At 39.7% G+C, this 16,364-nt stretch overlaps 1 long non-coding RNA gene across 4 annotated transcripts in view; it reads left to right on the top strand.

The window, feature by feature from the left end:
- The first annotated feature begins 210 nt into the window (after positions 1 to 210).
- Positions 211 to 16,364, top strand: part of LOC121521703 — a 63,618-nt gene continuing 47,464 nt past the window's right edge. For 2 of the 4 annotated variants that reach the window (XR_005992873.1, XR_005992875.1), the window contains exons 1-2: positions 211 to 518; positions 5,623 to 5,691. This is a non-coding gene — a long non-coding RNA (uncharacterized LOC121521703). Of the gene's footprint in view, positions 519 to 1,048; positions 1,179 to 4,987; positions 5,088 to 5,622; positions 5,692 to 16,364 lie in introns of those variants that run through there. The other 2 variants (XR_005992874.1, XR_005992876.1) reach the window with 2 other exon arrangements.

Here is a 16,364-nt window from a genome sequence, read left to right as displayed (position 1 = left end):
TTGAGACGTGCTAGCAGGTATTATTTATACTGATGCAAAGAGAATATTTCACTTGCACACAACACCAGAAAAGTCTGAAACCACCCCATTGGCCACTCACCATAGTGAGTCCAAGTGGGAGAAGTTTCTTTTCTGAATACTTCCTGTGAACCTGGTTAGCAGGCGAAAATCTTCGTAGTGATGGATCATCGCTGTAGGATATGTGTGACCCAATCACAGTGAAAGGGGTGAAGTAGTTTAGGAGAAATGTGCCACGTCCCTCCTCCTAAACTCACATCTGTCATCCTCCAGGTAGCAGAAAGATGGATGTGTGACAGTCTGGACTCTCCCGACGTGCAGCTCGGTGAACAGAGAGGACTCTTTTACCCAGCAGCACCCTGTTGCTCAGGATCATCCTCCTGATGTAACAAGCAGCAGCAGTCTTCGTGGGATATAACGCATTTATGCTTATTCATAAGCAGCGAAGCGGGGACAGAGAGACAAACACCGGGGGACAGAAGCGACGAGCAGCCGAGGAGGTAAGCGCTCAGACGGCGTAGGTGGAGGAAGCCACGACGGTGGCTCGCATGTGCTGGTGTCTGCCATGTTGCGGACAGAAGACTGTAGACAGCACAAAGTGTTGTGTAGTCTTGAGTTAACTACCACCTCTCTGCAGAACTGCGTTGTAATTGTTGATTCCGTTTCAATAGTCTTACCCGTTTATAGGATAAACACGGTGAAAGTAGCTTGATTTTTTTAGGAAGCTAACTGAAAAAATGTATTCTACATAGGTGTTTCCCAAAGTCTACATCACATCCTTAAAGCTGCATCTACACATTTTCCTCAAAACATCTTCCTACGGTGGCCGAGAGGTCTCAAACGAATGCAAATCCAAAACGCTATGCAAAAAGAAAAAAACACAACGACATTTGAGAAACACACAAAAACAAAAGTTCACAACACAAATACAAAATCTTGCTGCAGCGCATGGATACATAAACTCGGCACAGAGCGGAGGCAAACAGATTCCACAACAGCACAAAAACACAACAACTTGGCGCAGCAGATGCAAAAACTCGCACCTGAAGTGGGGCCGTTATTAGGAACGGACCTGCTAACATGCTAACGGCTCCGTTGGCAATAAAATCACATACCACAACGCAAACTAACTGAAGACACGCTTGGATCAAGTCATTAAAGTAAGTAAAAATTGTTCGTTCGTCAGCTCCACTTCTTGCACATTTTATTTTGTAATCAATAAGTTTTAGAAGTAATTTTAACTGGCAAACAGAGCGGACAGCTACGTTTGGGGTCTGATATGCATGACATAATTTGATTTAGATAGTTGTTTACATTCATATTAAACGGTACAGGAGGTTACAGTTATTAAAAATCACGAAAACACACTACAAATTACATATTGTGAGTCCAGAAATTATTTTGAGTAGAGGTGTTGTATGTAACTTATTGCTAACGGAGCTGTTAGCATGTTAGCAGGTCCGGCCCTAATAACGGCCCCACTTCCTTTGTGAGTGTTTATTTGCATCTGCTGCGCCAAGTTGTTGTATTTTTGTGCTGTTGTGGAGTCTGTTTGCCTCCGCACTGTGCCGAGGTTATGTATCCATGTGCGCGCTGAGTGTTTGTATTCATGTGCTGCAGCAAGTTTTTGTATTTGTGTTGTGAACTTTTGTTTTTGCGTTTTCCTCAAATGTCGTTGTGTTTTTTTCTTTTTGCAAAGTGTTTTGGATTTGCATTCGTGTGAGACCTCTTGACCACCGTAATCTTCAATATTTCCAAAGAACAAAGATTATATTCAAGATCATTTTTTTAATTTCAATTAAATGTGCGAACTCTGCAGTATTTTTTTCAGCATTTTTTTTACTGATAAAATCCTCTTATTGTCTGTAAAAACACTTGTAGCCCACACTCATCCTCCAGACAACACTACCTCTCTCCTCACAGTCCCATGGTTTGTTACAGTAAAGTGCTGTACCCCTGGATGTGAAGTAGAGCTCTGGTTGTTAGGAACACTGTTTCTCTCCAAATCACTTGTCACAGTGTTTCATTTGGCAAGTGAGAAGGTGTGAAACAATGAGGTTGGTAGGCTACCAGTCGTGGTATTATCACATTTAATCTGTGCTCCATATTTAGCCCAGTTTAATATCGACTCTCATAATGGTGGTCTTGGCACTCATTCCTCTTGATAACCCCGCTTGACTTAATGTGTTCTTGTTTTAAATCGATGTTTCCTTGTGTTCATAAAACTGGCCAACATTGTAAGGCAGGTGAAGGACACACCTCCCCACTGAGGACATTTGAAAACCTAGCAGGCTCTCATGAATCAAGGCGGGGATTAAGGGCATCCTCCCTAGACAGAGAGGCAGCGCTGCACTTGGAGAGGTAACATATTGTAGGCTATTTACCTCAGATCTGGATCATTTAGTTGTCTGTGTCATTGCTACTTTTTCAACAGCGTTCATCAAGGATAAATGACTTCAAACATGCTTTAGGTTGGCCCTTGGCTGTATAGTTTTTTTATTCTCCAGAGGCCTTAATCCTGTTGTTACAGTAAATAGATTATTATACTGTTGCTAAGGCCGTTCATTAAGCTTGTAAATGCATATTTAGTGAATGCAAATGATCCTAAGGCTGAATTCTGTCCTGTATTGTATTGGGATATTTCAACACGTATGAGATTAATCCAGAATACATGGGAGTTTAAATTACAAGAAAAAAAAAAAGAACTTTTAGATGATCTTCTAATATAAAATACTGTAACACCTTTAGTTATTCATAGTTCAAATCCCAGTTTGTTTGTAAATCAGATTGTATGTAAGTTGAGAGATGTGCATTGGATGTTTAGCCAAACTAAGCTGCTCACCAAAGCACTGAGACTCATAAAGCACTTAGCAAGCTAGCTGACAGCCATAGCCAGAGCTAAGTACCACACTTATAAGATAGGGACCCATCCAATTCATCCATATCAGTAACCCAAGGTCATTTAAGGTAGTGTTTGCTTTTTTTGGTTTCCCTTAAAATGAGGCCTTCTAGCCCCACAGAGACAAACTCATTACCATAATTTGAAACCCATGCAAATGGTTTAAATTCACTTGACATGCTTTGGGAGGAGGATTTGTTTGAACTAAGGCCTGTGAGGCTTCTTCTCAGGGCCCCTGCAGTCAGTGAGACCGCTGTGTGGTGAGTGTCTCCATGGGGGGCCAGTTAAGCCAGTTAGTTTTAATAAGACTATTGGTCAAATACATTTCTCCTGTATACACTACATTCACACATCATATTTAAGGCTGTGGCACTGAGCTCCAAAGTAAACACAATATTGTCTACTTTTTTGGCAGAGAAAGATTTGCTCCTGATCTGCAAAGACTTTTTCTTTTAAACTTCAGTTTACCTTCACTTATTTTCTGCCTCCCTGTCCTGCCTGTAGAATAAAAAGTTTAGTTATTCCCAGTCCTCTTTTACCAACAGTGACACATGTAATAAATACAGTTTAATCTAGTTTTCATTGCAAGGGTTTCTCAATTGAAGAGGCAACCCACATCACTAATTCAAAGCCTGTTGTTGCAAGGCAGTCTTTTAACAACACATTTAAATCCCATTACCGGTTGGAAATCTAGACTGTAGATTACAGGAACTAAGGTACCATATTAAGCCATAACATTCAACCTGGCATTGATAAACCACTTTTAACTTCTCCAGACTGCCTTTTATAGTGAGGGCAGCTATGTTTGGCTATGAATAGTGTGTCTCTATCGCTAAAGCCCTGACTGGTTTCCACTGATTGCTAAGCACTCTTATAAACAAGTGCTATTAGAACTGATATATAATACCTCAGAGTTGTTTTCACATTTAAATGCCTCCTTTAGTCAGTTTCTAATCACATCAATTGTTTTTGGCTAGGTCATGTTCATAATCAAAGACTCAGGAAAATATTTTTCAGCTTGTCCTGTGTGTATAAGATTGCTCATTAGCTTCTTTTGCTAGCCTAGAGATATTTTGTACCAGATGTGGTGCATACAGTCATTGTTCTAGTTCCCGCTGTTGTCAGTCTTATGAGTTATCTATCACTTATTCTAGTAAATCTATCTAATCATCAGTTATAATGGTGGTGCTTTTTATCATAGGGTTATAAAGGCAGCTATCATAGAAATCCTGGTAAAGTCATTGTGGTTTTCCTTCTGAGAAGAAGCAGGAATCACTGCCTTTAAAGATCTGATTCAGTGCTATTCACTCTGAGTCACAGGTGGTGTTAACACAGTAAACTTTGATGATGATCACATTATAAAAAAATTTGCCTGTATTAAGCTTGCAAAGATGTTTGATTGGCCAAATTTCCTGTCTGTCATCAGAAGGATCCAGCTTGTATGACTGGACCAATCAGCATTGTTTGACGAGAAAGAGGCAGTAGCTACAGGCCTGGTTTAGTTTTAGTGCAAGCCAGAAAGCACAGATACCAGACAGAATGCATTGATAGCTGCAGTTTTATTAGAACTGGACGTTTCTTCATTTTGGATAAACCACAATAAAGCTTTTCATGGTGGAAGAGATGTTTTTGCTCTTTTTCTAACCTGCTTCTGCAATATTTTTATATACCAACTGGCTCCACTGAAAGTGAACAACAGCAATGGCTTCCTGTTGAACTCATGCTATGTAGTTTTACCCCTCAAGGCTGCGCTGCCCTTCCCCACCATATCTATGCCTTGGATATGTGAAGCAGTCCATTTGGCACTTCTCATGTTTGTTTCCCAAAACCGTTGAGGGCTTTTATCGTTCTTTCGCTGTGGTGAAAAAAATCTGATTTTCAGGTCATTAGCTGTAGAAATAAAGTATTTTTTCTACACTGAATTTTGGAGTGAAAAAAAAAAAGTCCAAATCGAATTGCACTTTTCAATGAAAGGACTGAGTCTTTTATTTTTTATTTCTTTGATCAAGTCATATCTCAGTATAATAATGAAGTTTACCAGATTCTTCCTTTTGTTGTTGGTCGGTACAGAAAAAGATGTCCTTGTACGGCAGTATCAAAAAGAAGCAGACTCTTTGATACAGCGACAGACAAAGAGAGATGTGATGACTTCTAAAGGCTGCCACCACAGGTGTGTCACATGATTGCCCTTTTTTTTAAACACCTGTGCTGTTATTGGGTTCAATAATGACGGTCCTTAAAGCTCCGTCTTTGTAAATGATTCCTTTGTTGTTTATTTACTAAGAGCAGAGCTTTCAGATTAACAAAATTGTAGTCATTTTTAATGACTGCTCAGGAATTCATTCACTATTAATCACTGAGAGCATCACCAACTGTAGCTGCATTTGTTCAGTTCACCTTTACCAAAGCTAAATTATCCTCTATTTACCTCTCATTTTCTTCAGGACAGTTGCAAAGAAGCTTGGTCTCCGTGGAGTCATTACTCTGTTCTCCACTCCAAATATTACCATAACAAATCTCTTTCTGCTGATTGTTCCACACTTCAATGAGTTTTCATTATGATTTTTTGGGGAAGCATGTCTGACTTTTTTGTCATAAAAAACAGATGGCAAATACAAGAATATTGGAGAGAATTTTTTATTGAATTTATTGACTTTTCTGCTCTAAAGCTTCACTATATTCACTAACTGTTATTGTTTCTGCAGGTGCAGACAGTGACACTCCAAAGATCTCATTCGTCTGTGATGAGTATCCCCATCCACCAGAGACCAAAGGTACAGTAAGCTATGAAATGCTCATTAAGCTACATCCCAATAAACTTTTTAATATGCTGCAGACAGACTACACAGCATGATACAAAAATACAATGTGTCATATTTCATCTCATTGTTTTAATTTTGCTACATGGAAACTATTTGGGACTGTTTGAGTTCTAATTGTTTTGATAGCAAATAGGGGTGGGGGGAGAAATCGATACAGCATAGTATTGCAATATTTTGTCTGGTGATGTATTGTGTTGTCTCGTCCACCAAGTACGATTTTTTCAAAGTAATTGCTAATATGAACTGAAGTCTATGATACTAGAAAAATAAAATCAATTGTTTGGACAATTGCTTTTCCAGTGGGGTCAGAAGAGGTGACTGTCATAGAGCAGGAGAAAGTTAGTACAACCAACATGGCAGCACCAGGGGAAGGACAATAGAAATGCAAGCAGGCACAAATTAGATGGACATGACACACAAGGGTTTGCAAGAAGTGCTACTTGAAAATAAAATACTGTGAAAATATGACAATCAGCTTGAAAAAATGGTATAGGTCGCAATATATTATATTGCAATACTCTCCGTATTGCACAATTTTAAAAATCGCAATAATATCGAATCGTGACCCAAGTATCGTGATAATATCGTATCATGGGGCCACTAGCGATTCCCACCCCTAATAGCAAACATGCATTAAGTCTGACACGGCCATATTTTGGGGTCTTAAGTTGTTAAATCATTCTATGATTTTTTTGCTGTGCAAGGTTGTTGATATGGTGGCCTGTGTGGGTCATGAAGGCTATACTGTTCTCACATTTCACGTTTTTATCATTAACTGTAGTGTTCTATACATGTGTTTGTGTGTATTAGTTGTAATTTGTGCATTTTCATGTTGTATGCAGTGAAGTGTCCCATGTGAAATTTCAACAGATGGGCTTTTAAAGAGTTATTTCAGGGGTTTTTTAAGTTGGGTTGTATGAGGTGCTTGGCAATAGTAGTGCGATTATCCTCCGGAGATTTCAATGAATGTTGCCCTTTCAGACAGGATGTGCTGGGGGTAGCCCTGCTTCATATTACCACAGACAGGTATAGCTGCTGTGATTGATAGAGTTTAAGGTAAAAAATGTGCCAAAAAACAGTTGGAGCTGTACCAGTATGACTTTCAGCCACGCCGATCCAAACCAAACCGTGCTGATTTACTTATCCATCACTAGTTTGGCTACATCAGGCTGCACAGAGCTGTGTCCAGAATGGTCCTGCTCTTGAGCAGAGCCCAAGTGCGCCTGCCCCACCCTGACTTTATCATTCCAGGACACCTCACAGACATGTTTGAATAGCAAAAGCTGAACCAAACTTTGAAATACCTCAAGACAACAGCATGGGTTGGCATAAACCAAACAGTGCCTCTTCTTCTTCTTCTTCTGGCACAACAAAACCATGCGTAGCTACTGAACCTCATTTACTCAAAACTCAGCATCATCAGCTCTGGATGCACCCTCAAAAGGGTAGCTCTGTTGTAGTGGAAAAGCAAATCCTCTGCCGTGATGGCTGCCATGCCAAGTCAAACCAAGTAGCGCCAAGCCACTAAGTGTAATGGAAAAGCCCCAAATGCCTAGCTTCTCCAATCCTGTCCTGTTTGAAGAGCTGTGTTGTGCCAACTGAAATCACTGGAGGATAATGTGACAGATATCTCTGAGTACATCATACAACCAATCTTAAAAATTACCAAAATATCCATTAAACTACAGTTAGGGAAAAATCTTGCTTAAGTATCTCAAAAATGTATAGGTTTTACACATCCTGATACATTACACTGAACCGGTCTTCATAGCCATCATTGTAAGCTCCACCAATGTTATTATTTGATCAAATATCTAGAGTATATGTTAGTCTATATTTAGTATATAGACTAACATAAATTCATAAACATGTCGTGCTTATGCACATTTGACCTAATTGACAATTGTGAGGAGATGAAGACTGTGAGTGATAGACGTTTTGAGCTTTGACTCATGGCCTGTCATCAGTCATCTCCCACTGCCACAGAACTACTAATGGTCAGATACATTAGGAGACACTTAATTTTAAGACTCTGCTGTACACATCAGGCTTTAACATTTGTCTCATTAACAGTGAAGCATTGCTCTCCCTGTAGGAACACACGGCAGGGTTTTAATGTAGCATCTTATCTGAGCCTATCAAGGCTAACATCTGTGAATGGGACATGTTGGTACTTTCAGAGGTACTTTCAGTGCCGTCTCTTTTTTTTTTTTTTTTTTTTTTCCCCTTGAAGTGCCGACAGGGACTGAAGCATAATCACAAGGGACAGAAAATGTATGGGCCTACTTTGTCATTTGTGTTCTCGCTGAGGAGGAGGAGAAAATTTCAAAATCATTTCTAAAACTGTCAGATCAGTTTTTACTTACAGGATAACTTCAGTCATTTACAGTTCAAATGTTGAAAAGCTGCCTGCATCGACTCCATTTGTCAGCATCCTGAGCTGACGGTCATGTTTAAGAGGGTTACAGTTTTAAAGCTATTTTATGCAATATACTACTGAATATTCTAGTTTTAAGGCTGTAAAAAGTCTTTTTATATAGGCATTTATATTTTCCAACATGAGAAGAAAAGCAGAAGTTTAATGAGTTTTGAGCATCACCTTCTGAAGAGGGGTACTCAGTTGAAATATTGAGTACAAAACCTTTTTTGTATTTAGTTTAGAATTTATTTAAAAGAAAAATCTCAGTATCTTTCACCATCTAATGGTGTCAATGGAGAAACATATTAAAAAGAAATGCTTTGCTTGGCTAGAGTGATCCAAAAATCAATGAGATCACAGTCAGACTCCAACTAACAAGCCTTTACAAGGTTTTCTTTATTTACTGAAAAGGTATTAAAATATTCTACTTAATCTCTGTTTTGGGCTGACTGCTGAGGTCAACCCTACAGATGGTTCTGTCTGTGTCTGAGTGACTGAGTGAGTGATGCTACTTTCAGGGTCATACCATACAGAGTTGGGTTTGCTTGCACTGAAAGCTGTCGGTAAAGGCTGCCTCCACTGCTAGAAATACCTCAGACATAGGCTTTAGCATTGCATCCTTTTTTACCAGAGCTGGACCACGTCTCTGTATGACATAAAGAATAAGAAAACAAAAAAACAAAAACTTTTTATGTTAGAAAAGATGTGTTCACTCTTCTGCTGACCTGCTTAAGCATGAGTATTTGATAGTTAGGGAGCAACAGGTTACTTGTTGTGTGAATGCTGGTATACAATGGCTGCTAGTGGAGTGATCAGCTGGGACTTAGCAGCAGCAACGGTTTTGTCTGAGCTGGACAATGTGTCCTCAAATGTGTCCTTAAAACAAGTGCAAAGAGCAACACTGAAAACTGTCGGTGACAGAAAAGATGTTTTTACTCTACTCTCGGTCTGTTTCGGTATGGGTTTCCGATCATTATGGTCAGCTTGTCCGGTATATCCAGGGCCGGCTGTCGCATTAGCAGTTAGCTTGGATCCCACTTTAGGAACACCTGGACCACATTTCTTGTTAAAACCAGAGCAGAGAGCCACACTGAAAACTTATCTTGGCAGAGATATTGTTTTTTGTGTCTCCGGTAGTGATGTGTCCCCTCCCCGCACAAAAGAGCACAGAATAAAGGGAGGATATTTCCTCCTCACTGTTCTGCCAACAACATTAGCACTGTGGTTGACTCGATGTGTCTGTGTAGGAGCATGGGTTTCTGTGTAGCCAATCAGATGCAAAAAGACAAGCAGGAGGGGAGGGGGAATGACATTGCTCAGGGCTCTGTGTACCATTCAGTCTCCACACAGAGAGAGAGGGAAAGAGAGAGGAGAAAATTGAGCTATATATATTTAAGTCACCAGGAACAATAAATCCTATATAAATAAGCCATATTCTAGGTTTTAACCAGGTTTTGTAACATAGGCTTTATAAAAAAAAATTATGTAAAATTTAGTAATTCTTTCAGTTTTATGATTTATTTGTTATTCCCATGCTCCATTTAGTGTTTGATTTAGTTGGGAAATATGTTGACAAAGCAGTGTTATTTATTTTTTTTCGGATATGAAACAGCTAACCTCATAGCAGTCGGATATGAAGTTAGCTGTTTCCTGCCCACAGGGCTTTATGTTTATTTGGGATCCTTCAATTTTCGACCCACAGGCATAAAAGACAGCACAATTACACACCCCAACAAAAAAATCACTCTGCCAGAACACATGATTCAGTCAGGCATTTCAACAGGCATCCCAGATAGCTGTGGTCAGCCATATACTAGGTTTAACTGTAATACAGCCAAAGAATGGGAGTCAGATTTTGATTGATGAATTTATAAGTCCTATTGCCTGACATGGTGCAATCATGAACGTCCAAAAACAACAGCCCTTGTGCAAATGACATTAACTCATATGAAAGATTCTGACCTTGACGTCAAAACATCTTAAGCTGACTCTTCCTGTTTGGTTCACAAGACCGGATATTTCTACTTCTTTTCCCTGAATGGAGGTGTTTCAAAGAATTTTATTTGGATATCTTCCTAGAAGCCTAAATGACCATCTGCAGACGTCAGCCCTTTCTGGTATGTCTGTCTTCACATATGCAGCAGATGACTTAAATGTTATGACTGTCATATGGCTGTACATCAGCCAATGCTGTGGTCCTCACAAGACAGGGAGTGCATTTTTCCACTCAAGCAAAAGAGGAGAGGCTGCTGTCATTTCTGTGAGTGGTTATTGCAGAAATCCTTGAGCTGAGATGAGAGCTCATACAGATAATAAGGAGCTGAACAATTACGTGCATGCTACAGGTCATTTGCTGTTCTACTTTTAGCCAAGCTCTTGACGACAAAGATTTATCCTTCAGGTGTGAATGATCGTTAGGAGAGTCTGTAAGTAATCTCACCTCTTGATCTGCAGGCTGTGCTTTTGTGTGACTATTAAAAGGATTCTTCTTCAGTCTTTCTATTCCATACATTGTGCATATGTCAAAGGAATGCTATTGGAGCTTTATAGATCTTACTTCATACCTGTGTTTTCTCTCAATTCTGCCCTGAAAAGCTTGTTTCTAAATCCTTGCATATCCCTCAGGAAAAACATACTGTATCTGCTACAGTTTAAATACCTTCTAGTCTAGAGAAGAGAGAAAATTTCCCGTCAGTTTTAAACTAAAAAAGGGATCTGATGCTTGTAAAACAGAGATAGATTGAAGCAGAAACCTCTGCTGACAAGGAATATTCAGTGTAGTGAATGTCTGAAGCAAAGAGGCGCAGTCTGCATTGAAGGCCCAGCTAGATGTGTTGTCTGAAGGGTACTTCAGGTTTCAAACAAGCTGTGGTTGGCTTTGGAAACTGAACAATCGTCCCCTTCAGATGGAAAACAGACGTGCCTCTGCTACTTTTACTGTGTCTGCTACGGCACCTGTTCTCAAAGAAGCAAATAGTCATTTTAACCCAGTTTGATTAGTTCAAGCAGTGAAATAAATTGTGAGCATACATAAAGGTTAAGTGAAACATTTGGCGGGTAGGACAAGAGAAAAAAACAATTTTCAGGGGCGTAAAATAGTATTTTATAAACTCTTTCGCAACAACTATCTCTACATTTTGCCTCAGGACAGATAAAGTTTGCACAACAATTATGTGTTATCAGATCTTTGGCATTGATTATTTAAAATTTTATGGGTGGAATGCAAAATCACCAATTCTGGAATGTCCCAGGCTCTTACTTGTGCAGGTGGGATGTGAAGTTTATATCACGCAAGCAAAACAGCACAAGTAAAACAAAGTCACTGAGAAAATAATCTGCTGGAACACTGAATCAAAACATGACATTTACCTTTCATTTAATGCACTTCAAATGCTGTTAGATCTCTTTTTTTTCTTTGATTTAGCAAATAATGATCAGATAAAGGCCACATTAATTTTAGGCCTACTCTTCTTGCTGTTTGCAATGATTAGTGATCTCAGTATTACATGTTTATTATATAATTGATTAGCACCATCACATTATCACTCACTGTGACATGTCAAGTCCATAATCTTGTCCATACTTTCCTTATGCTGCTTTATTTTCCTCTTGGTTGTGAATTAATAAGAAAACCGCTAGACCCCTCTCCGGTTTATTACCGTTGTGTCCAGGTAGTCTCTGATCAGATTAACCAGTGTCTATGAATCACAGCCGACAGTGTTTGAGGCTCTGTCAGTGGCTAGTTGTGTAAATCAAGGATTGTTCTTCACAGAGGTCTTGTTATATGAGCAACACTGATCCTTACCCTGATCCAGGACTGCTGCTGTGATGTTTCTCTTACTGGCTGAGGTTTAGACCGAGTACAGGGGTGTGATGATCCCTGATCTGTGGAGAAGTCTGTGATGTGCCTGTGGGGAAAACGCTCCCAAGCCCAAAACCCAATTTTCCACTGAAAGACTGAGGAGGCTAACATGCTCTGGGGCAAGGTGCTGAACCCTCTCTCTTTTCTCGTCTTGTCTGTAATCGCATCAGACATTTAATTATTTCATGAACTCAAATGCAAATCTTTTTTTCTAACCTTTCATGAGGATTGGGAGAGATTAGAGAGCTGCAATCGCTGCGTTGGGTCTGAATCACTGAATCACTGAAATGTGACCTTTCAGAAGGACAGTCCTGTTTTACCAAAAAACCTTCTAGTGACTGTGTAAAAGGAGGTGTTGACTTTGAGTGCTGGTTAATAGTTTTTATTCAAACAAATAATCACACTCATCTTGTCTCTGTCAGCTTGACACCTCTAATCCTGACAGGTCATAGTGTTGGTAATGTAGTGTGTGACCTGATGTCTGTGAGACTGATAACCTGAGTGATCAATAAGCTTCCACAACGCTCTTTACAACCTTTCACCTTCAAAAGGTCAGGGGCAGCTGAGTCTTCTAACTCTGCATTGATTCGTTTGTGTCACGCCCATAATGACAGACACTAGGCTGAAATCCTCCGCCACCATCAGCACCACCAGCTCGAAGATGGATGCTTATACATCCTTGACTGGTGTATGGTGAATGGAAAAAATCATGCACAAAAGGACTACGTTAGCACAAAGATTGAAAAGTATTTTTCTGACTAATTACAGTCAAACTTGTTGGCAATTACATGTAATTACCACTTGCATAGCAGTCATGAGAAATACTTTTAAGAGCCTGAAAAAACACTTAACACTCTGAAACTTTTTCTTTATTTTAGCTGCAGTGTTTCTGTGCCAGATTTTCTGTAAGCAGGTATTAATGATGCCGCATTAACACTTCCCTAGAATAGTTCAGCCAATTATTCAGGTTTTTAGATTTGATAAGAGCCTTTAATTAAAAATGAATTCTGTTCTTCATAGAAGGAATAATTAACAGTATCTTGAATTGAAGCACACCAGCAGTTATGAGTTTATTCTGGGGCAAGTTGTTTCTGAATCCTGACCTTATCAACTCCTAATTGATGAAGCTACATTTTTGAGACTCTTGTTTTAGAGGTAGCTCTGAATTCTTCTTTTTAAAGCACGTTTGACCTAACCACGCCGCAGTGGTTGACTACATAAGGTATGGATGGGCGTGGCAGGATGCATGCAATTGACTGGCAAAACAGTTAAATTCAGATCCCTTGGTAGACTATGGAACTGATTTACTTTACAAAGCTAACTCTTGTGCCAAATAAGGCTCACAGTCTTGGTCAAACCCTCTGTCTAAGCTGCTTGGTTCTAGTAGCCCCTGTAGCTGCCACAGTGCTCTTTAGTCAATGTAAGCAACACTGAACTGATAGCATTGATAGCATCTTGCAGGAACAGTGCAGTTAAGCACTATTTTGATCTAGAGAACAGAGATAAAGTTGTTCAGAGTGGTTCATGTTCTTATGTCATACAGCTGAAGCACTTATTGATGATATTCAGCACAAGAATGTGGACTTTAACCTGCAACGACCATGGAAGTCTGGCAATGCTAGCAATGCTAACATTAGCAACATTCTGTAAACTAGCATCACACCAGTACAGTGTGAAGTTGGTTTACAGATGTGTTTGCTTTTTCTTTAAATGTTAAAGGGGCTCAGCTTGGCTCAACATTTAAATGCTAGACTCCTCAAAGACTCTTGTCTTCATCTGGCTAGACAACACTACATGGTAGGAGGTCTTCAAGAATGAGTTATTTGTGATATTGATCACTTCCAAGCCAGGTAAACCACTCAAACTGTGGAAAAAAGTCACTTTTTAAGTGTTGGGATTGTCCCCCACTACCTGACCCAAACGGACATTTGCAAAAAAAATATGCTGCAAATCATGAGCTTCACTGAAGCTGGGAGTTATTGAGATGTGCATTGGCTACTTCTGTTTTTTTTTAAGTGCTTGCAATGCTTTTCTTATGTAGTAAAGCTCCAACACTTCAACTGTTTGGGCCTTGCTTAATAGAAAAAAGTGTCTTCTCAGATTTGAAATGCACCACAAAGAGTTTTCAAAGCCCAAACGTTTCAGCACTAATCATGAACATTGAATCAATTAATCCCCTTCTGCATCTCTTCCCTCTCTTCAGTTTTATTTGGCTCACAGTGGGAGGTTGGATACTTGCAAAAGCAGGAATGTAGTTGTCATGGTCATGGTGCTCTGAGGTGTTAGTAGTCAGTCCAACAGTCTCTGTGACATTCAGCGGTTGGAAATGGCATTTGTGACGTTCAGAGTGAGAGTGACATAGTCACCTCAGTGTCTGCCCTCAGCAGAGCAGACAGCAGCTTTTAAGGCTGTGTGCAGAGAGTATTCTCACACTGGCAACAATCCTGAATGAGTTTATCACCTCAAAATGTAGAGAAAAGTCAGACTTACAGACCTCACCTGCTACTATAGGGGGATTTTGGGGTTTTATGTCTGATGATACTGTTTGGAGAGCAGAGAATTTCTGAAATGGTTTATTACACTGACTGAACCACAAGAGACATGGCTTGACCACTATAATGCACTGAAATTGTGTCAGTAGGCTGTTACTTCCTGACATTTTGCGGTGAAAATTCACTATTTTATTTAAATGATGGACCGGCATACAACCATGTCATAAGGAGCATGTCCTGGTATTTTTTGATCATATTGCTTTGAAAGATAAAGATGATTACATGGCACCTGATACAAATCTGAGCTGATATAAGGGAATGATAACAAAAGTTTAATGGCTTGTGGTCTTGTGACATGCAGAGAATTATTAATCTTCCCAGTACAGCCATGTCAGAGAGTAAAAGCTGCTCACCTTCATGAGCATTATTGGATTTCTCTAGTCCCACATTTCTAACACACAAGTTTTTGATTGATTTTCCACCATCTATAAGCCTTCAGTTTAGTTTTTTTTTTTTCAATAAACTTGCAGAGACTTAAAAAAAACTTTGCCTGAAATCAAAGTAATCCATCACAGAGATCATTTTGTCTCCTTTAGTTTTCATCAAAGTAACAACTTCCCTCCTTCTGCCCTGCTCCTTCATTCATTACTCCCTCTCAGCTATGCCTGCAGGAAGCCTTTTCTTTCAGAGATTTTCTTGTTTCACTTCATTATCCTACCAGTCTAAAATCTGAGATCCTCAAGCTGCCAGTCCTCTCACTGACATGGGATCCAGAAAAAGAGAAACCAAACAATTGCACTCACATATTTTACTCACAAGTCCAGCTTTTACACTCATTTCCTGCTCTCTCCCTCCAACCTGCTTCTCCACCAGAAGTATGAAGCATAACATCTGCCAGGAGTTCTACTCGCCACAGCGCATTTTACACCTTCTTATTTCCCCCTGAGGCTGCAAGGAGTGCTGAGTCAGCTTAATAGAGAGCAGCTCCCTCAGCTTATTGATTTCCCCTGTTTGTAAGGAGGAATGTTCGCAAATCTCTCTGGCTGATTGTGCTGCTCTGCACAGCCAGGAACACCACAGGGCACTGGATCAAAGAAAAACATCATTACTACTACCTTCATCTGTTACAGAGGCAGGTTTATTTAAAAGCAGAAATAGTAATTAGAGGGAAAGTGAAACATAAATATGATTATGGATACAGAGACATAGTCTAGCAACAAACATGTGACGCATACAACTGCAGATTAGCTAACTGGTCTTGTAATTTCATGTAACAGAAGGTTTTTTCTCTAATTTCCCCCCAAACTTTCTCCATACTGGTGGGAGAGATGCAATCACAGGTTAACCAGAGCCCTGTCTTTACCTCAGTGTTTGCCAGGGTCAGTGAACTACATCACTGCTTTATTTGGATCAAACTCCAGCTCTCAGGCTTCATGCATCTACACACTGTCTGTGTCTAACCTTCAGTCATCCCACTCTTCGCTACTGGGAAGAATCAATGCCAGAGTGCAGAACAAAGAGAAAACCCCCTGTGACTTCACCAAGGTAGAGATTTGAATAATTTATTTGTTGATCTGCTGCTGTAGACAAACTGTCAATGTGAAGATGTTTTTGAAGGTACATTTAATTTCCTTTTTCTTTATCTTTCTTTGTTTCTCGGGGTCTTTTTCTTGTTCTCACCCAATAAACATGAACTATAGAGTGAACCAGGAAAGTGTTTGCGAAGTTGCTGTTTATTAATAGGATATGGATCAATGATCTTTCTGTTTCTTAGAAATGTGAGCGGGAACGTTAAACCTTTCCTCCTTAGGGTTTTTATTGCCCTACTTAGCATTTACTCTGAGTTGTTTGA

Source organism: Cheilinus undulatus, linkage group 14 (assembly GCF_018320785.1).
Source record: "Cheilinus undulatus linkage group 14, ASM1832078v1, whole genome shotgun sequence".
Classification (NCBI taxonomy): Eukaryota; Metazoa; Chordata; class Actinopteri; order Labriformes; family Labridae; genus Cheilinus; species Cheilinus undulatus.
The sequence above is the reverse complement of the archived record's forward strand: the minus strand, read 5'-3'. Positions and strand labels throughout refer to the sequence as shown.